Raw genomic sequence first — 22158 nt, 5'->3', positions numbered from 1 at the left:
CACAAGTGAAAGAATTACATATTCATTGAGAAGTATGGTTTTCACTTCTTCTTCCCCTTCCTACCATCATTTTCACTTCTTCTTCCCATTCCTACCACCATATAAATGTTTATTTTGTCTATGTATAGTATTTATACTTTGACATCGGTTATATTTGAATTTTGGAATAAAATATAGTGCAGTGGCTTAAGATTGTTTTTAATAATTACATAATAAAAATAAAACTACACAAATTATTTATTTAAAATCAATTAAAGCAAGTTTTTTTTATTAGTTATATGCTTTATAATTGTACAAAATTTTGAAAGTGATCACACAATTTAAACAAAAATAACATTTACTTGGGTGATCTAATAATATCCTCATGCAACACAAAACACATGTATTACTTATTCCACGAAAAGTTGATAACATTTCCTACCCAACCAAACATAGTTATCTTTAATTCCCACACATACTATTCCCAGACATTGTTTTTACATGCACAACCAAACATAGTCATCCTTGATTCCCAATAATTTTATTCACAGACACATAATTCTCAGGCAACCTTAATTCTTAGGCATTGAGAAAACCTTAATCCAAACGGTCACCAATGGTATTTCATACAGACATTTAACATCTTTTGTTTCAGTTAATTCTACTTTTTAAAATTCAAGGATATTAATATTAGAGAACTTTAAAATCCATCTGACATGATTTTTTAATATTTTGTAAAAGTGTGAGATTTTTACGTCTAAGAGATGAACAATAAAAATATAGCTTCATTAATTAATAAATTAATATCAAGTATCCATTACTATTAATTTTAATTAATTATTAAATATAAATATATTATTTAGACTTAATAAATTTCAACTAATATCTTTATCATTCATATTTTATGTTATCTTGACTATTTAATATAAATTATTATTATTATTAATTGTCAATATTCTAATTAAATTATTTATTAATTTAATTATTTTCAACAATTAATTTAATTAAGTTTAATTAAAAAGTATTCATTTGTTTTTTATTTTATCAATTAAATAATTAATTAACATAACAATAATTAATATTATATTTAGTTAAGTAATTATTTACTTTTAGTTTATACAAAATATTGAATTGAACACAAATAAATATTTAACTTTCAGACATTAATTATCTTGCACATCCGAACACAAACATTAACTATCTCAGACATTCAACCTAGATATTTTATATCTATACCAATGAAACAATAGTTGTGATCCAAACGGCCTTTAAGGATACCTAGGGTTAGGGATAAAAGGCAATAAGATTGCTAGGAATAAGGATGATTGTGTTTGGTTGTGCACGGGAATGTTATCCGAATTTAATGAGAACAAATTGTCTTTGATTTTAATTTATAAAATCAATCATGGACACATCCACAAAATTTTAATAGATTAATTGATAAACAATAAATTCAACTCAAATTTTTTAGCAAATTTAAATATTTAAGAATAAAATAATATTAATTAAATTATTAATTACAAGTATCTGTAAAATGAGTAATTTACAACTAAAGTTACTTGATTACATAATTTGATGTATCAATTTGATGAATTTATATAACTATGATGTATTAATTAATAAAACAATCAAAATTAGTTTGAAAAATAAATATAACATTATGTTATTAAACTTCATAACACCACAAACTTCATAAATATATAGGGTCTTTTAGGTCTGTTATCAGCAATTGTCTTTCAATTCGAGAGCTTGTTGATACTGATCTCTGGAATTTGAAAATGGAGGGTTACACTTACAAGAGTTACTAAGTATTAATAAGTTATTGGCTGAAAACGTTAACTAAATGACTATAGGAATAAAGAGTTATTCTGGTATTAGTATTTAGTTAATATTGTCTTGCTTTAGGGAATAAGTATTTGACTGCCCCTCGGTAGCATCTATTATGACTCACTAAAGTATCGTTGTAAACAAATAATGAAATTTAGGTACATTATTACTTTTGTTAAAATTTTGATTGGGTTTAAAAGCAATTTACTAATAGATTTTTTTTATATTTTCAGCATGTCAAACTCTTCTATACAAATACTCGCTTCTGATAAGTTTAACGGTCATAATTATTCAACATGGAAATTGAATATAAACACAATACTAGCAAATAATGGTTTAAAGTTTGTTTTAACAGAGGAATATCCTCTAACTCTCAGCTCACATGCAAACCAAAATGTTTAGAATGCTTATGACAAATGGGTTGAGGCAAATGATAAGGCTCGAATCCATATCTTAGCAAGCATATCCGATATACTAGCTAAGAAATTCTAAAACATGGTTTCCACTAAAAAGATCATAGATTCGTTACAAACGTTGTTTGGTCAATCTATCAAGAACTATATTCTCAATAATGTTTATAACTACAACATAAAGGATAGAACCTCTGTTAGAAAACATGTTATAGATATGTTGAAATTTAGGTACATTATTATAAAGTAAATATGATTTATTCGTTGTTGAAACATGTTTAGTGGAAAATGATAAATTAACCTGGATATTAAATTAAGAGGCCGCTAATCATATTTCAGCTTTCACTCAAGAAATCAGTTCCTGAAAACAGCTTACAGAAGATGAGACAACCTTTAAGGTTGGGACCAGAGAGGTTGTCTCAGCTAAATCGGTGGGAGATATGAAGTTGTTTTTTGAAGATAGATTCATTTTGCTTAAAAATGTATTTTATGTTCCTGCTATGAGGAGGAATTTAATACCTATCTCGTGTTTGATAGAACAAGAGTATAAAGTTTCTTTTGAAGTTAATGAAGTGTTCATTATTTCAAAAGGTATTAAAATATGTTCTGCAAAACTAGAAAATGACTTATATGTGTTAAAACCAACTGAGACAAAAATTGTCTTGAACATAGAGATGTTTAAAACAGTTGAAACTTAAAATAAGAGACGAAAAATTTCTCCTAATGCTTATCTTTGGCACTTAAGACCTGGTCACATAAATCTTAATAAGATTGGAAGATTGATTAAGAGTGGACTCCTAAATCAGTTAGAAGACAACTTTTTACCTCCATGTGAATTTTGTCTCAAGGGTAAGATGACCAAAATATATTTTATGGGAAAAGGTCTTAAAGCCAAAGAACACTTAGAGCTCATGCATTCAGACCATTGTGGTTCGATGAATGTCAAGGCACGAGGAGGGTATGAATATTTCATCAGTTTTATTGATGATTATTCTATATATGACTATATTTACCTAATGCATCATAAGTCTGAAACCCTTGAAAAGTTCAAGGAGTATAAGGTAGAGGTTGAGAACTAGTTAGGTAAAAAGATTAAAACGCTTCGATCAAATCGAGGTGGAGAGTATATGGACTTGAGTGTCCATCCAATACACCCCAAAAGAATGGTATAGCAGAAAGGAAAAATAGAACTTTGTTGGACATAGTTTGTGTTGGGATTGGCGTCCTAATACTCCCTGAGTATCGTAATTTGTAAACTGTACACATTGTTATGAATAAAATAAGAGTTATTTTATTTAGCATTTGCTCATATCCAATAAACAAAGCTCCATGGTTATTAGATATAAACTTAAGCATGTATATGAGATATATAAGTGGATCATGCATTAAGTGATAACCTAAAAAGGTCTGTGGTATGAGGATTAAGGAGGGATACCTAATATTGGTGACACTACGGATACAGTCCGCTTTGTAGAGGTTTACAAGTGTTGTGAACTACTACAGATGGTAGATTCTGACCGTTCATATGGAGACATGCGAGGGGGTGTCCTATAAAAAGAGTTTGTATAAGACCAGACCACGAGATGACTAGTCTCTTTATATAACGTCGTTGATATTTGAGACTTACATCTCACCTAAATGACCATAGGTGACATGACCTCAATCCTGAGTGTTTTGGGAACTCTTGCCTTTGAGGGCGGTCCTTTGATTAGTATGGGTGACAGTGGCCAGATTGCCAACTCAACATGACTACCTTTTTGGTGATTTGTTTGATTTGGGAGCTGGAAACTTAGTAACACAAGATAGAATTCACTCATTCCCCGAAGCAAGGGTAAGTAGATAGATTATTCCCTTAAGAGCTGATTCTGGGTTTTAAACATAGTGGCGACAACTTTTCTTTGGAAGAGAGGACTCAATCATAGTAGGACTATACTTATATTCACTAGAGGGATCAGTGGTACTTAAGGAGTTAGATGTAACTACAGGGGCATAACAATTATTGGCCCAGTTGTTCTTATGAGCGATCTGTGAAGGATTATCGCACTGTTGATTGGTTGATATGGACATAAAATATATCTATAGTAAGGAGATTGCAGCCTCGGTCTTTAGAGGAGTGCATGTCAGTTAACGGATGGTGGATCATGTGACTAAAGAGTTTAGTAAGTTATTCACGTACCATTGGAGCTTCAAGCTATAGGTCCATAAGGTCCCCTTGGTAGCTTAATGGATTCAAGTTGAGAATCAGTTCTTGGAGTTGATTTGAAATGTTCAAATTGATAAGAGGTAATTTGATTATATATGATATGATCGGTATGATGTATGAGATACATCAAGTGGAGGATTAATGTAAATGAGATTTACATTAAATACTATGAAATAGTAAAAGAACTATGGTTTATATGTTTCATACAAAGAAGTTTGTATAAGACTGGACCAAGAAATGGGGTAAAACCTATTGGTTGCCAATGGATCTACGAGAGGAAACTAGTCCAAGCTAAGAAGGTACAAACCTACGAAGCACAACTCGTGGCAAAAGGGTTTACCCAAAGGGAGGGGGTGGACTATTAAAAAAAACCTTTTCTCCGATTGCCATGATTAAGTCAATTAGAATACCCTTGTCATTTGCTGCCTTTTATGATTATGAAAGATGGAAAATTGGTTTTCAATATAACCTTTCTGAATGGCTATCTTCAAAAAAGTATCTATCTGTCTCAACCAGAGGGATTCATTGAACAGGGTCAAGAGCAAAAGGTTTACAAGCTCAAATGATCCACTTATGGATGGAAACAAGCATCTCGATCCTGGAATATAAGATTTAACACTATGATCAAATCTTATGGCTTTGAACAGAATGTTGACGAACTTTGTGTTTATAAGAAAATTGTCAACAAGACTATAGCATTTCTGGCATTGTATGTTGATGATATCATATTCATTGGGAATGAGGTGGGATTCCTTGCTGACATTAAAAGATGGCTAGCATCACAATTTCAAATGAAAGATTTGGGATATGTTCAATATGTTCTTAGAATCCAAATAGTTTGGAATCACAAGAAAAGAATGCTAGCCTTATTTCAGGCATCTTATATAGACAAGATGTTGTCTAGATTTAAGATACAAAATTCTGAGAGAGGTTTGTTACATTTTAGATACAGAATTCATTTGTCTAAGGAACAATGTCCTAAGACACCTCAAGAAGTTGAGGTTATGAAACAAACTCCTTATGCATCAGCAGTTGGGAGTTTAATATATGTCATGTTGTGTAAACGTCCAGACATATGCTATACAATTGGAATAGTCAACAGGTTTCAGTCCAATCTTGGATATGATTATTGGACTATCGTTAAGTGTTGGGGTTGATGCCCTAAATCTCGTAAGGTCCTATAGTTTGTAAATGTATTGAACAAACTCATTGTTTATTTAATAAAAATATATGATATTTTATTCAAACTCCATGTCTATTTAATAAAATATATGATATTTTTCTTTTTTTAGTTGCATTAATCACAAACCATTAAACTAACATCCAAGGTTATCTTGTAGCTTAAATATGTATGTAAAGACATACAGATGGATCATGTTTAAGTAATAACCTAAATGGTTTGTAGTAGATGGATAAGGTTGGGTACCTTATCTTGGTGACACTACGAGTATGACTTGCTTTGTAGGTGTTACAATTATTGTAAAGTGTTACAAATGATCCGATCTTGATCATTCATATATAGACATGTGAGTGGGGATATTCTATACAAAGGAGTTTGTATAAGACCGGACCACGAAATGTTTAGTCTCTTTATATAATGTTGTTCATGATAGAGACTTACATTTCACCAGGATAACCATAGGTAACATGACCTGAATCCTGAGTGAGTTGTGAACTCTTACCTACCATTTTGATTTGTAGGGTGAGAGTGGCCAGATCGTCGACTCAACAAGCCTACCATTTTGGGGATTCATCTGATTAAGGAACTGAGAACACAACTACATAAGAAGGAATTCACTCTTTCCCCGAGGTCGAGGTAAATAGATAAATTGCTCCTTGAAGGGCTGATTTCGGAGCTTGAACAATGTGGCGCCACACTCTATCTTGACCCGAAAGGAGTTTAGTCATTCTTGGACTATGATCTATTGTTCATTAGAGGGATCAGTGGTACTTAAGGAATTAGATATAACTACAAGGGCAAAACGATAATTTTGGCATAGCTGTACTTACGAGCAATTTGTGAAGGGTTATCGTACTATTGATTGGTTATATCCAATGGACACAAAAATATATCTGTAGTGCGAAGAGTGCAGTTATCGGTCTTTAGTGGAGTGTCCGATAATTAACAGATGATGAATAATTTAATCAAAGAGTTTGATTAATTATTCATGTACCGTTGGAGCTTCAAGCTACAGGTACATGAGGTCCCCCTTGGTAGCTCAATAGGATTAAATGAGAATCGGTTTTTGGATTAATTTGAATCGTTCAAACTAATAGATAGATTTAATTATATATGATATAATTAAGTTATTTTAATTATATGTGATATAATTATTATAATGTATTTGATACATTATAGCTTAATTGAGAAGAAATAAATATTTGAATAAGATTCAAATATTAATTATATGAATTGGATTCATATTATATTAAATATCATATAAGAGAGAAAAGAAACTATAGATTATATTGTATATGATACAATATTAAAACTATAAGTTATATGATTTGATATATCATATAATTTAACATATTTATTATATGGTAAGTTAGTTATCATATCTATATATTTTAAATGTCATTTTTTTTATTTAAAAAAAAAATGAGGGAGGCTCCTCCTCTTTTCTCTCCACTCACTTAAGTGGGTGGTTGTTATATTTGACATTTTAAAAAGAAAGCATTTTCTTCTTCACTAAGCAAGGGAAAAGACATAAGAGTTCTATAAGTTTGATTTGTTAGTGAATTTCCTCCTCACTACTCAAGAATTCCCTCATTCCAAAATAGTGAGAGTCCACCACTCCTAGGTTCTCTACTTGAGAATACCGAGGAAGCCATCATGGTAGTGTCGGATACTATTTGAGGGATACTTGTGAAGAAAATCGAAAACGAGATTTTCATGAGCAACGGAAGCAAGACTATTCCAAATTACAATCATGAATCAACATATATTTACAGTCAATTTCAAAATAAACGGTTATGCAATTATACAGAGAAATTACAACATGTACAATACAAAAGAACAAAGATCAAACTCTATATGAACATAGACAGAAGCATCTCCATGCTCCGATGCACAACTCTGATCGAACAACAGCAACCACAAACGCTCGATCTACACGTGATGACTGAAAATTAGATGTCAATTACTCAACAACTAAAATTCTGTGGATGCATTATGCGATGCATGTTCTTGAAGTATGCGTTGATTATCATGCGTCGTGGTCATGCGTTGGAATGACTTTGCGTTAACAAATATATGCAATGACCATGTGTCCTGTCACAAATTTTCTTGTGCTCGTGCTAAGTATAACGCGAACGCAAGTTTCTTCGTTGATCCGAGGTCGAACTCAGGGACTTGTAGCTAGATGAATGCGGTAATGTGCATGCGGCGGTTGAATAAAAGAATGGATGGGAGGTTTCTATGCTAACATTACTCATAGTTTCTATGCTAACACTACTTCTACTCTTAAGTAACAGACAACGTAATGAGAATATGTATGAGAGGTGGAGACACGACAACTATTGACAGGGAGTAAATAGATGGAAAATAGATAAAATGTGGAGATTTCTTCATTGCAACCCTTAAGAATGACCGCAAGGGCAACCTTAGTCAACGCAAGCTATACGATCATGCTACACACACTTAAGCCTAATTCTAGGATATATGCGATAGTGCCGGGAAGCCTATGTCTGTCTAAACCTCCATAACCCGCTCACGTGCTCTTGCCGCATGAGTATGATGGCTGCATACCACCGTATCCTACGTCCTGGACGCATGCAATATCCTCTTCGTAGGGTGCATACGCTGTGTGACAGCAAATGGAGCTTATCTCTAAGTTCCTCATTCTTACTTATGCGTTCCAATCCACTCTCTCGAGTCTTAGATTTGGATTTTAGACTACTCTCTCAAGTATGCCTAAATGATGAATGATGCGCTCATAAGACAAGATAACCGCATAAACTTTGCTGACATAAGATTATTCCTATCTTTAGTGAACAATAGCTTACATTGTTTGATGCGTCCAACCACTTACCCTCCCGGACAGTTAGTTGTTGCTGACTTTACTCATAGACAAGTGATGCGTCTGCCTATAGACAAGCATTGCTATAGCTTCGCACTAAGCAAATAAGGTTTTCTCACACACTCACGCAACGCACACCTCTCGGTGGTTTGCTACATGCTTCATATCTCTACTCCGCATGACTAAGTATGCAATACTCTAACAATCTCACTAAGCGATGCAATGAAAGTTAATGATGCTAAGTAAAGAAGATGGAGATAGAATCGAAGGAAACACAGAAATGCATTGAACACATAATGTATTAATTCCTTAGTCACAAAATGTAATGCAATACAATATAGAAAAGAAGAGAAAATGAAATGACCAACTGGAAGCAAGCGGATTTGCGTCAAGGCTGCCGGTGGTGCCATGGATGGGTGGTGGAGCTGACTCTCTCGAGATCTAGCTCTGGTCGAAGGCTTCGGTCGTCACTTGGAATGGATGAAGGAGATGAAGAACTCTCGAGCTTTCTTCTCACACATTTGTTTGGATCACAAGGATCCGCCTAAAGGCGAACCTCAAGCGAAAACCTTGGATTCTAACCTTGGGCGAAAACCCTGGATAAGATGAAATTCTGCTCATCGACTTCTTTATATAGAGCTTGGATTGCAGACAACATTAATGGACTGCTCTGATTCTGACATTCGCGGCGCATTAGTCTTTCTGAATCTCTGCTGCTAAATGCGTGGTAGGTGAGATGTCAACATTATCTTTTGATTTTCCCAAGGTAGATGCGTCGATGCGTTCATTCCACCAACCTTACGTTGATCCCTCTATTATGCGTTATCGTGTAGCCGCAATCATGCAGTGATTGTATTCACTTAATACCGCAGCTCTACACGATTATCACAATCACTTGACGAATGCAACTCCCATGCGATGGACGCATGCGACTGATTACCGCAACATCCATGCATTGATCGAATGCGTTCACCTTTGCGATAGAGAGTTTCTCCGCATGCGGTCGTCTATGCGGTAGTCTGGCTTCCGCGTTTACGTTAACTTCTTGCGTTAGTTACAAAAATAGAACATTGAATGCATAATAATGGGTTAGCAGAGATTCATCATGTTGAATGACGAAAGCTCATTTTCTCATGAATTCCTAACATAATTACCGCCTACTCTGCTTAACAGCCCTCATAATTCTAAATAAAAGGCCTAAGATGACATGCATTTCTGCATGTCATCACACCCCCAAACTTAGAATCATGTTTGTCCTCAAGCATGCGTTATACTCAAGAAATTCTAACTCACCTTCTGGCTTTCCTTTGCGATGACCAGCTTCTCAGAATATAATTTCCTCATACCTCTAACCATCGCCGCAATGTTCTCTTTCACTTTGGCTGCTTCTTCAAAAATATCTTTTCTAAGTTTAAATCTGGCAAGCCTTTGCTAAAAAGCTTTTTATTCATTCATCGCAACTTTGCGTTTAGCTTTTGAGAATGCATTCATTCAAAATACTTCAAAAATTTGCGATGACTTATTCGAATGCGGCGTTGAACCTGGCTACGCTTTTTGTTTTGGCTTACCCCCACGTGTGTCATGCGGACATCCAACTTCGGTTGCATTCCATATTCAACTCAACTCTTGTCTTGATTTGGCTTGCGCCGGACAGAGGAGTTGCGCTTATGTGTTGATCCTGGCAACTTACCTTCGTTTTGGCTTGCCCCCACGTGTGTCATGCGGACATCCAACTATGGGTAAGTACCTTTCACAACTTAACTCTTATCAACATGGGTTTCCCCATTGCGTTGACAGTGGAGTTATTATTCTCAAAATATCATTTTTTTTAAATGACCGCAATGTAATGAACGAATTCTTCGAGACTGTTGCCACCCCCAAACTTAGAGGTTGGTAGCGTTCTCATCACAAAGCTAAAAACAAAAGCCACAGGAATGCAGTAATAAATGTTTGAGCAAAGGTTTATACAAAATGAAACTTAAGAGTTTCAAAAATTGAAGAAACTAATGAAAGTGAGGAGCGCCTTGCGATGATTAGTTAGAAGATGCAATGTATACGTACCATCATAGAAACATCGCAAAGGAGCACAATCGGGAAAAGAGAATTTCAAGAGGATAATTCATGAAAGATAATAAGAAAAGGACCTTAGGCAAAATATTGCATGCGATCATGCGTTGGAATTCACACGATCGAAGCCATGCGTTGAAGGATGGAGGGAATTCTTCCGTTGTACCGCATACCAGGAGACTTATTGATGCACCTACAAGGAACAATCGCACCACAACCAAGGAAGCAACCACATATCCAAAATAACACTAAAAATGAAAATAACCTAAACTAAGAAAGCAAGGTAAAGATAGAGTAGAAAACGTCCCTGGAAAAATAGTAGTGTTGTCACCGCAATAAGTCTTCCATGCAGGAGATGTCTCTCAACTGCTTGGGTCAAGAGCTTGTCCTGACCATTGGAATTTTCAGCAATTGTTGAGCGTATGTTGGCCACCATGTGATTAGAATTACCCTAGCTCATGCAACTGATTGCCCTTCTACCTTGGAGTCAATACTGGCTTTCAGCGCATCGCCTACACTTCAATATTGTTTGCAACTTGGTTGCACAAGCTACAATACTCCCAAAATAGAAAGGTTGCCTACAGAGATACAAAACTCAACAAACAATTAGCTGCCAAGTCCCTGGCAACGATGCCAAAAACTTGATGACTGAAAATTAGATGTCAATTACTCTACAACTAAAATTCCATGGACGCAATATGCGATGCATGTTCTTGAAGTATGCATTGATTATCATGCATTGTGCTTATGCGTTGGAATGACTTTGCATTAACAAATGTACGCAATGACCATGTGTCCTGTCATAAGTTTTCTTGCGCTCACGCCAAGTATAACGCGAACGCAAGTTTATCGGGTGATCTGAGGTCGAACTCAGGGACTTGTAGCTAGATGAATGTGGTAATGTGCATGTGGCGGTTGAATAAAAGAATGAATGGGAGGTTTCTATGCTAACACTACTCCTACTCCTAAGTAATAGACAACGAAATGAGAATATGCGTGAGAGGTGGAGACACGATAACTATTGACAGGGAGTAAATGGATGGAAAATAGATAAACTGTGGAGATGTCTTCATTGCAACCCTTAAGAATGACCGCAAGGGCAACCTTAGTCAATGCAAGCTATGCGATCATGCTATACACATTTGAGCCTAATTCTAGGACGTATGCGATGTATATGCGATAGTGCCGAGAAGCCTATGCCTGCCTAAACCTCCATAACCCACTCACGTGCTCTCGCCGCATGAGCGTGTTGGCCGCATACCACTGTATCCTACTTCCTAGATGCATGCAATATCCTCTTCGTAGGGTGCATACGTTGTATAACAGGAAATGAAGCTTATCTCTAAGTTCCCCATTCTTGTTTATGCATTCTAATCCGTTCTCTCGAGTCTTAGATTTGGATTTTAGACTACTCTCTAAAGTATGCCTAAATGATGAATGATGCGCTCATTAGACAAGGTAACTGCATAAACTTTGCTGACATAAGATTATTCCTATCTCTAGTGAACAATAGCTTACATTGCTTGATGCATCCAATCACTTACCTTCCTGGGCAGTTAGTTGTTGCTGACTTTACTCATAGACAAGCGATACGTCCACCTATAGACAGGCGTTGCTACAGCTTCACACTAAGCAAATAAGGTTTTCTCACACACTCACGCAACGCACACCTCTCGATGGTTTGCTATGTGCTTTATATCTCTACTCCGCATGACTAAGTATGCGATACTCTAGCAATCTCACTAAGTGATGCAATGAAGGAAATCGAAAACGAGATTTCCATGAGTAGCGGAAGCAAGACTATTCCAAATTACAATCATGAATCAACATATATTTACAGTCGACTTCAAAACAAACGGTTATGCAATTATACAGAGAAATTACAGCATGTACAATACAAAAGAACAGAGATCAAACTCTATACGAACATAGGCAGAAGCGTCTCCACGCTCCGATGCACAACTCTGATCGAACAACAGCAACCACGAGTGCTCGATCTACATGACAGCAACACCACACGAACACATCGCGCTCGTCCTCAACGATCTCCTAGGTCACGAACTCCTCCACAACACGAATGAACGGCCTCCACAGCACCACGAATGGCCTCCAGAAAATCTCGACGATGTCGAGTTGAGTCTAACACCACCAATAAGGCGACCTTGATATTCTCGGTGTGAGAATCCAAAGGGTGGGCTCTTTTCGAACTTGGTGTGAAGCAGACGAATGGAGGAAACAACGATTGCATACACGACGGGGCAAGTGGGAGAAGTCAGAGACCTATCGTATAGGTCAATGCCCAATCATTTAGATAAAACTATGCGATCATCGAGCAAAAACTATGCGATCGTTTAGCTTGGTTTGTCGCGTATAGACTCTACACGATCGTTTACCTTGGGCCAACGATCGTCTAGCAAAGTTATGCGATCGTTTAGTAAACACTGTACGATCGTTTAGCTCGCCCAGCCGTCGTTTAGTAAATCTGTATTTACTTGACGACTTACGTTTCTTTTCGCGAAGAGAAAACTCAAAATTCTTTTCAATCTTTTGTAAAACCTCTTTTTCAAATAGGAAACCAATTTCCTTTTAAACTCATGGTTACCATGATCTAATAACCACCCACTACTTTGGTTATTTAAAAGAAAAAATATTAATTATCCAATAATTAATATTACTATAAATATAAATGATAACCAACTTATCATACTATATTTATAACCTATAGTTTTAATATTTTATCTCATGAAACATATAAACCATAGTTCTTTTTCTATTCCATGGTACTTAATGTAAATCTCATTTATATCAATCCTCTACTAGATGTATCTTATACATCATACCGATTATATCATATATAATCAAAATACCTCTTGTTAATTTGAACATTTCAAATTAACACTAAGAACTGATCCTTAACAGAATCCAAGCTACCAAGGGGACCTCATGGATCTGTAGATCCGAAGCTCCAACGGTATGTGAATAACTGACTAAACTCTTTAGTCACGAGATCTATCATCCGTTAACTGCCAGGTACTCCACTAGAGAATGACAGCTAAACTCTTCTCACTACAGATATATTATGTGTCAATCTTAACCAATTAGCAGTGCGACAACCCTTCACAGATCGCTCGTAAGTACAGCTGGGTTAATAACCGTTATGCCCCTGTAGTTACATCTGTCTTTTTAAGTACCACTGATCCCTCTAATGAACATAAGTCATAGTCCTACTATGACTGAGTCTTCTCTTCCAAAAAGAAGTTGTGGCCACTATGTTCAAGCCCCGAAATCAACCCTCAACTAATCATATTAGAATCATGATCTTAGGTCTATGTGATCCAAGTTTTAAACATTTTAAAACCATGAATTAAACCTAATTGAGTATGCATGTCTTTCTTATTTCTTTTAGCTCTAATTTCTCTTTAACTCTTAAAAAGAAACAACTAAAAAATATTGCGCATAACAAGGCGTTTATAACAATTATAAAGTAACCTATGTGTCATGCTTCATGCAATGTCCGATCATTACTATATAACTTTTATATTACGCGTAATAACCAAGCAAACATGCTATCATTCACCCTTATACTATAACAATTATAATATAAAGATGATGCATGTCAATGCTTTTTATGCATGCATAAATATAACTCTTACATTATATGATGCATGAGCATGCTTTTACACAATTAAAAAATCATGCTTCTCTAAATTATAACAATTACAATAAAGAGATGATGCATGATCAATGCATAACCTAAGGTGAGATTTACTATATGTGCATACCATATGACATATAAAACATACATCGCATGTATTAAACAAAGAGATTAATGGACCGGGATGAGCCTTTAAACAAAAAAAAAAAGGAATGAAAACCCTATCTATTACATTTTTCATCGAGCAAACCGGTTCACAGCCAAACTGGGTCTTGAATCGCCAAGAGGTCTTCATCGTGTAGCAAACTCCAACAGGTAGACAATCATTCAGCATGCACTAGACGATAGGAACATTAGCAAACGATCGCGTAGACGACGACAAGGTTGTGAAGCCTGATCGTCCAAACGATCGTGTAGCGCGACGACAGGTAAACAATTTACCTCGAGTTACTAAGCGATCGTTTAGTTAGTTACTAAGCGATGAAGTTTGCTGACCTAAACGATCGTCTAGCGCGCTTTAAACGATATACGAGCGTCTGATCGTTTAACCAATGCGTCCAACTTCGTAAACGATTTACCTTGTAATGCTAAGCGATCGTTTAGTCGGTTACTAAGCGACGAAGCTTGTTGAGTTAAACGATCGTCTAGCTCACGCGCGTATTAAACAATACTCAGCGATCGAGTGCCCGATCGTCAACCCGATACAACCAACTCTTGATCGCATACCTTATCGTTCAACCGATGCATTCAACTGTGATCGCTTACTCCTTCATCTTCACGATGCGATGGACAACGATCTCACATAGAACCTCTTCTGCACGATGCGATCAACCCTAGATCGTCTCCTTCTTCGAAGAGCCACAACCTTTGCCCAGAACTTCAATGAACGACTCAATACTTCAAATACTTTGAATACAGACTCGATTACGATTATTTATGCCCAAAACACACAGGGACCTTTACAAACAACCGAAAATTTAAAAGGAATTAAATAAACCGAGGCAATTTATCCTAAAAATATCCATTAATCTGGCACATCCACAACAGAATGAATATTTAAAACAGCGTAGAAATGCACCCACCATGAATGTAAACGTTATTTCATTACAACAGATGAAATCAGAGTATTTCATTATCCTAAAAATCTCCCGATTACCATAACCTATGCAGCCCACTTCCCACGTCCGAATGTGGATAAATCCGTTAATTATCAAACAATTAATCAATTAATTTAATTACTAAATATAATCATATTATATTTATATCCTATAGTTTGATATCATATATCTACTATATTATTTTCTCCTTTACTTGATATAAATCATATTTATATCTAATTTCCTTCAAAATAATGTATCTCATACATTTAGCTAATTATATCATATATAATTAACCAGACCAATTATATCATATATAATTGAACTTCCTCTTGTCAATTTGAACATTTCAAATTAACCCAAACACTGGTTCTAGACTTTATCCAAGCTATCCCAGTGACCTAATGGACCTGTGGCTCGAAGCTCCAACGATACGTGAATAGCTGACTAAACTCTTTAGCCACGAGATCCACCATTCGTTAACTGTCAGTGATTCTACTAAAGACTAACAATTGAACTCTTCTTACCACAGATATATTTCTATGTCCATCGGATATAACCAATCATGAGTACAATGACTCTTCACAGATGCTTGTAAGTACAGCTGGGCCAATTCACCATTTGTTCCTATAGTTAATCTCATTCCTTAAGTACCACTGATTCCTCTAATGAACAATACAACATAGTCCAACTATGTGTGAACACCTCTCGGGCTAAGAGAAGGTGTGTGGCGCCACATCGTTCAAGCCTCGGAATCAGCCCTTAAGGGAGCAATCTATCTACTTACCCCTACCTCGGGGAAGGAGTGAATTCCATCTTGTGTAGTTGAGTTCCCAGCTCCCAAATCAGACGAATCCCTAAAATGGTAGATTTGAATCGGCGACCTGGCTACTCGCACCCATAAAAATCAAAGGACCACCCTCAATGGCAAGAGTTCCCAACTCACTCAGGATTGAGGTCATGTTACCTATGGTCATCCTAGTGAAGTGAAGTTTCTGTCATGAACGGTGTTATACAATGAGACGCTAACATTTCGTGGTCAGGTCTTATACAAACTCTTTGTATAGGACGCCCTCGCTTGCATGTCCTCAACACGAATGATCAGGATCAGATCATTTGTGACAAGTCACAATACTTGTGACCATTCCACAAAGCGGGCCGCGTCCATAGCGTTACCAGGATAAGGTTTCCCTTCTTTATCCATATACTACAGACCATTCACTCAAGACATGATCTACTTATATGTCACCACATATATGCTTGAGTCACATACAGATAACCATGGATTTTATGTTTATTGGTTTGTAGTAAAGCAAATAAAACAATTAACCGAGCAAAATACAATATGTGAAGTAAATATCATATATTAACAACACAAGTGTTCGTACATATTGTTTACAAACTATAGGACACGAGATTTTAGGGCATCAACACCAAATAGATACATTTGTTACATATTTAATCTTTTATTAACAATCAATTTAATCCTATTAAACTAATTAAAAGATTAAACTAAGATTTCTAATCTCATTAGAAATATGATCTTAGGTCTATCTCAATCATGATTTAAACAATTTTAAAAAATGAATATAGCCTAAGGTTTTCATGCAACTTTTAATTATTGATTTTAATTCTAATTTCATTTAGTTATAACGATTATAAATAAATGAAACCATTAAAACATCAATTGCATGCTTAACGTACTTCAGTTAATCATAACAATTATAAATTAACCTAAGGTAATGTCATGCTTCAAACAATCTTGATTCATTACTAATATATATAACAATTACATAACTAGGTAATGAATCATACTATAACATACATTTCATACATTCATTCAACTATATATTATAACCATTATAATATAAATAATGCATGAATATACTATAATGCATGCATACATATACTATAATATTTATACTATATGATACATGAGCATGCTATATAATTTAAATCATGCATATTCGTATATTATAACATTTATAATATAAAATGATGTATGAATATAAATGCATAACCTATTGTGGGTTTTAAAACTATATGACATACAATATGACATACAAGATAAAACATACATCATATGTATATTTAACACTAACAATTAATGGACTGGGATAAGACACCTAAAAGGAAATTTAAAAGACTATCTACTACATAAGCAAGAGTCATCCGGTTCAAAACAGGTGAACCAAGCCTTGAATCGCTCAAACCGAATCACCCTTCAACGAACTCTTTGCAGTGATCGTGTAGCAAACTTTGTTGTGCAATCTTGTAGCAAATGCTACACGATCTTGTAGCATTAGCTACACGATCATTTAGCAAATACTACACGATCTTGTGGAACTACTTCATCTTCTTCATCGAAGTAGTGCCTCAAAACTCTTCTTTGAAGCTCCCCGGGAACAACATAAGCGACTCAAACTATGAATTACAGACTCTATCGCAAAATTATACCCAAAACAAGGGCCTTTATAAACCAAATATGTAAATGAATAAAGTCTTTAAAAACAAGTATCCTATCTAGAAACATCCATCAACAAAACCACATTCAAAACCATTCATCGCAAGAAACAGAATGAAAATATATAAAACCCACCATTATTGTAAAAACGACTCAACAAAAGAATGGAATTTGAGATCAGATAACCAACAATCTGGTTCTGATACCAATTGAAGGAACTTTAAGAGAAGAGATCCTTGAGCAGAAACAAGATCGACCCAAATCTATTTTTCATTGAATGTAAATTTTATAGTAAATAAAGAAGAAGATATACATTTACAAAAAAAATACAGCATGCTGTCAAAAAGGTTTTAGAAACCTTACCTTTGATCAATAGCACACGAACGTCTTGAAGACTTTCTTCAAGAAAACTTTGATCAAGAGTACGAACACTACCACAAAGGCTTCCTTGGTATTCTCAGGTAAAAAAACCTAGGAATGGTGGGCTCTGGCTATTTTGCAACAAGAAAAATTTTAGTGGTAAGGAGGAAGGTTTGAGATTGTTCACCAACAACTCAAAACCACACACAGAACTTTTCTATCATTTTTCCAATCCCTTCAATGGGGAAAAAAATCTCTTTTTCAACATGCCAAATCTAACAACCACCTTGTGGGTGGAAAGAAAAGAGGGGAAAGATAGTTATAACTCCTTTCCTTATTTTTAAAAATAACATTTAATATATATAAAATTATATGTATATCAAACATAACATATAACCTATAGTTTTGATATTGTATCACATATAATATAACCTATAGTTTCTTTTCTCTCTTATATGTCATTTAATATAAATCACATTTATATTAAATTTAACAATTATGAATCTCATTCATGTTAATAATATTTGAATCATATTCAAATATTTATTTCCTCTCACTAAAGCTATAATGTATTAAATACATTATAATAATTATATCACATATAATTAAAATAACTTAATTATGTCATATATAATTAAATCTCTCTATTAATTTGAACAATTCAAATTAATCAAAAAACTGATTCTCATTTAATCCTATTGAGCTACCAAGGGGACCTCATTGACCTGTAGCTTGAAGCTCTACCGGTACATGAATAATTAATTAAATTATTCATCATCCATTAACTGTCGGGCACTCCACTAAAGACCGATAGTTGCACTATTTGCACTACAGATATATTTTTTTGTCCATTGGATATAACCAATTAACAGTATGATGACCCTTCACAAATTGCTTGTAAGTACAGTTAGGCCAAAATTACCGTTTTGCCCCTATAGTTATCTAACTCCTTAAATACTATTGATTCCTCTAATGAATAATAGATATAGTCCAACTATGATTAAACCTCTCGGGCTAGGAGAAGGTGTGGCGCCACATTGTTCAAGCCCTAGAATCAGCCCTTAAAGGAGCAATATATCTATTTACCTCGACCTCGGGGAAGGAGTGAATTCCTTCTTGTGTAGCTGTGTTCTCAGTTCCCCAATCAGACGGATCCCCAAAATGTTAGGCTTGTTGAGTCGGCAATCTGGCCATCTTCACCCTACAAATCAAATGATTGCTCTCATAGGTAGGAGTCCACAACTCACTCAGGATTCAGGTCATGTTACCTATGGTCATCCTGGTGAAATGTAAATCTCTATTATGAACTACATTATATAATGAGACTAAACATTTCGTGGTCCGGTCTTATACAAACTCCTTTATATAGAATATCCTCGCTCATTTGTCTATACATGAATGATCATGATCAAATCATTTGTAGCACTTTACAACAATTGTAACACCTACAAAGCAGGCCATAAGGATAAGGTACCCAGTCTTATCCATCTACTACAGACCATTTAGGTTATCACTTAAACATGATCCACCCGTATATCTCTATATACATGTTTAAACTACAAGATAACCTTGGATGTTAGTTTATTGGTTTGTGATTAATGCAACTAATATATCATATATTTTATTAAATAAACAACGAGTTTGTTCAATAATATTTACAAACTATAGAACCCTACGAGATTTAGGGAATCTACCCCAACATATCATTATGTTCTTTATTTATCGTTTTTGATTTATTTTTTGCTAGTTGTTTGGGATCTATTTGGGCATATTAATGTTAGGTTTTATTTCACAAGTATAATGCACAAAAACAAAACCGAAAATGTCCATTCCCCATTAAACAAGAGAAAACCTAATGCTATGAACTCGATGAGTTTTCTCATTGAGTTGTAGCCCATGCACACATTTAAGGAAGTTGTTAGAAATAACACTCTCAAGTTTCATTTTTCAAAACTAGTGTGTTTTTTTAAAACTCGTTAAACTAGTTTTTCTTAGCCCATCTCGAGCAAAGATTAACCACCGAGATTTAGTTAAACAATTATTAAAATTTTCACCTATCGATTATTTTGGGCTTTTTCGATACATCTCGGATAAATTACACATCGAGATTCTGCTAAAATTTTCAAATATTATGTAATCTTCCAAATCTTATATATTTTCAATTTTTCTCGTAATTCAGTTATCTTTACCAAAATTATATCAAATACTTACCCAATTTTTCAAACCTTTAGCTTAATTTATGTTCCCACAATTATATGAATTTCCAAACTTTCAAATGAATTTACCAATTATATATCAAATGGATCTCAAATGATTGCATTTTTTATTTTTAGATTTTGGGAAAGATTAAACTTTGAAAAGAAAATTAGATAAGATATGGAAAAAATATAAAATCTCGGGTATTAATCTCGGGCGGATTAACACCGAGATTTTATATATTTGGGCTTTCTCGGTGAATTCTTAAGCAGATTAGCATTGTATATTTCTCATATCTTACTTAATTTTTTTTGCAAAATTTTATCTTTCTCAAATTTTAAAAATCACAAGTCAATCATTTGAAAACCATTTGGATAATTGGTAAATTCATTTGAAAGTTTGGAAATTCATATAATTGTGGAAACAAAAATTGAGCTGAAATTTTGAAAAATTATGTAAATATTTGATATAATATTTGGTAAAAATAACTGAATTTGTAGAGAATTTGAAAATATATAACATTTGGTATAAGATTTGGGAAGATTACATAATACTAAAAAAATTAGAAGAAAAAATATCGCTCAAGGAGTTTGAGGGAAGGAAAATTTAAAAATACGATCTTTTGATCTCGATGTGTAATCTATCTGAGATATAGCGAGAAGGTCTAAAACAATCGATAAGTTAGAATAATTAATTTTTTACTAAATCTCGACGATCGATCTCACTCGAACTAGTTTTTAAAAAACGTGCTAGTTTTAAAAAGTGAAAAACTTGATAGTGCTATTTTTGATAATTTACCCACACATTTACCAGAGTAGAAAAACAGAAACACTAAACAAACTTCTCTCCCCCTTCAACGAAGAAGTAAACTCATCTCTGCCAAAATGAAGTACAAAATACGCTATAAATCCATAAAAATTTCAGCAAATAATTCTGAAGCTCAAATATTCTTGCATGAGAAAGTGATCGATAAATACCAAAAACATCAGAGGTGAACAAAAAACATAAAGGCAGTCTGAAAGCTCACCTAATTACGCTTGAAACCTTAGAATGTATAGAGCCTTCTTCGGCTGAATCAAATATTGACGATGAAGAATATGGAACCAAGAGGAACATGAAGAGGAGTTCACCACAAACACGGAGGAAAAAAAAAAAGTAAAAAAAGTAGAGGAGAGATATATGGTAAAGAGTAAAACTTAGGTGTACCCGGATTGCTTCTATCTTTTGCAGTCCAACCACGTGTCAAATATTCATTGGCCTATAAATTATGGTTTTTCTTTAATAATATACTTTATGTTAGAGTTAATGTTTGTTAGGTTAGGCTAGAAAAATTGATTTAGGTTTCCCTCTTTTCCAACTTTTTAGACTTTTAAGTGGAGGGACCATCACGTGAAATGACAATTTTGCCCCTCATTAAATAGTCATTTCATAGAGTTAAATTAAATCTTTCCTATCTTCCCGTGCAACTTAGGGTTTTTCATTCTTCTTTTCCTAGTTGAGTTTTCTTCACTATTTTTGGAATCTCTTCTTGCAAAGACTCCCATTCCTCTGTAAAAAATATCCATTGTTCATGGTTGTTGGACGTCTTCCAGTTGAGTTCATTGTTGTAAATTACTTCACGAGACAAACTTACAACAATGAAATCAACTTCACGAGAGATAGAGATAGAGTTTTCTGTCTCTCGTGAAGCTGAGTTCATTTCTGTCTTTTGTCTCGTGAAGTAACTTCACGAGCTTACAACAATGAACTCAACTTCACCAGAGACAGAAGTCAGTCTTGTGTCTCTTGTGAAGTTGAGTTCATTTCTGTCTTTTGTCTCGTGAAGTTACTTTATTCCTAATCGGTAATATTTTATTCCTAACACTATCAATTGTACAT

General features: G+C 34.6%; 1 long non-coding RNA gene across 1 annotated transcript; it reads right to left on the bottom strand.

The window, feature by feature from the left end:
- Positions 1–6932: 6932 nt before the first annotated feature.
- LOC150035136 (uncharacterized) lies at positions 6933–21434 on the bottom strand. The gene is made up of 4 exons (XR_016530793.1): positions 21308–21434; positions 19171–19363; positions 18088–18215; positions 6933–11086 (listed from the first exon to the last, which is right to left on the bottom strand). It is a non-coding gene; the product is annotated as an uncharacterized LOC150035136 (long non-coding RNA).
- Between the last annotated feature and the right edge of the window lie 724 nt (positions 21435–22158).

This window comes from Benincasa hispida, chromosome 7 (genome assembly GCF_027475165.1).
Source record: "Benincasa hispida cultivar pf3 chromosome 7, pf3_genome.v1.1, whole genome shotgun sequence".
Taxonomy (NCBI): Eukaryota; Viridiplantae; Streptophyta; class Magnoliopsida; order Cucurbitales; family Cucurbitaceae; genus Benincasa; species Benincasa hispida.
The sequence above is the reverse complement of the archived record's forward strand: the minus strand, read 5'-3'. Positions and strand labels throughout refer to the sequence as shown.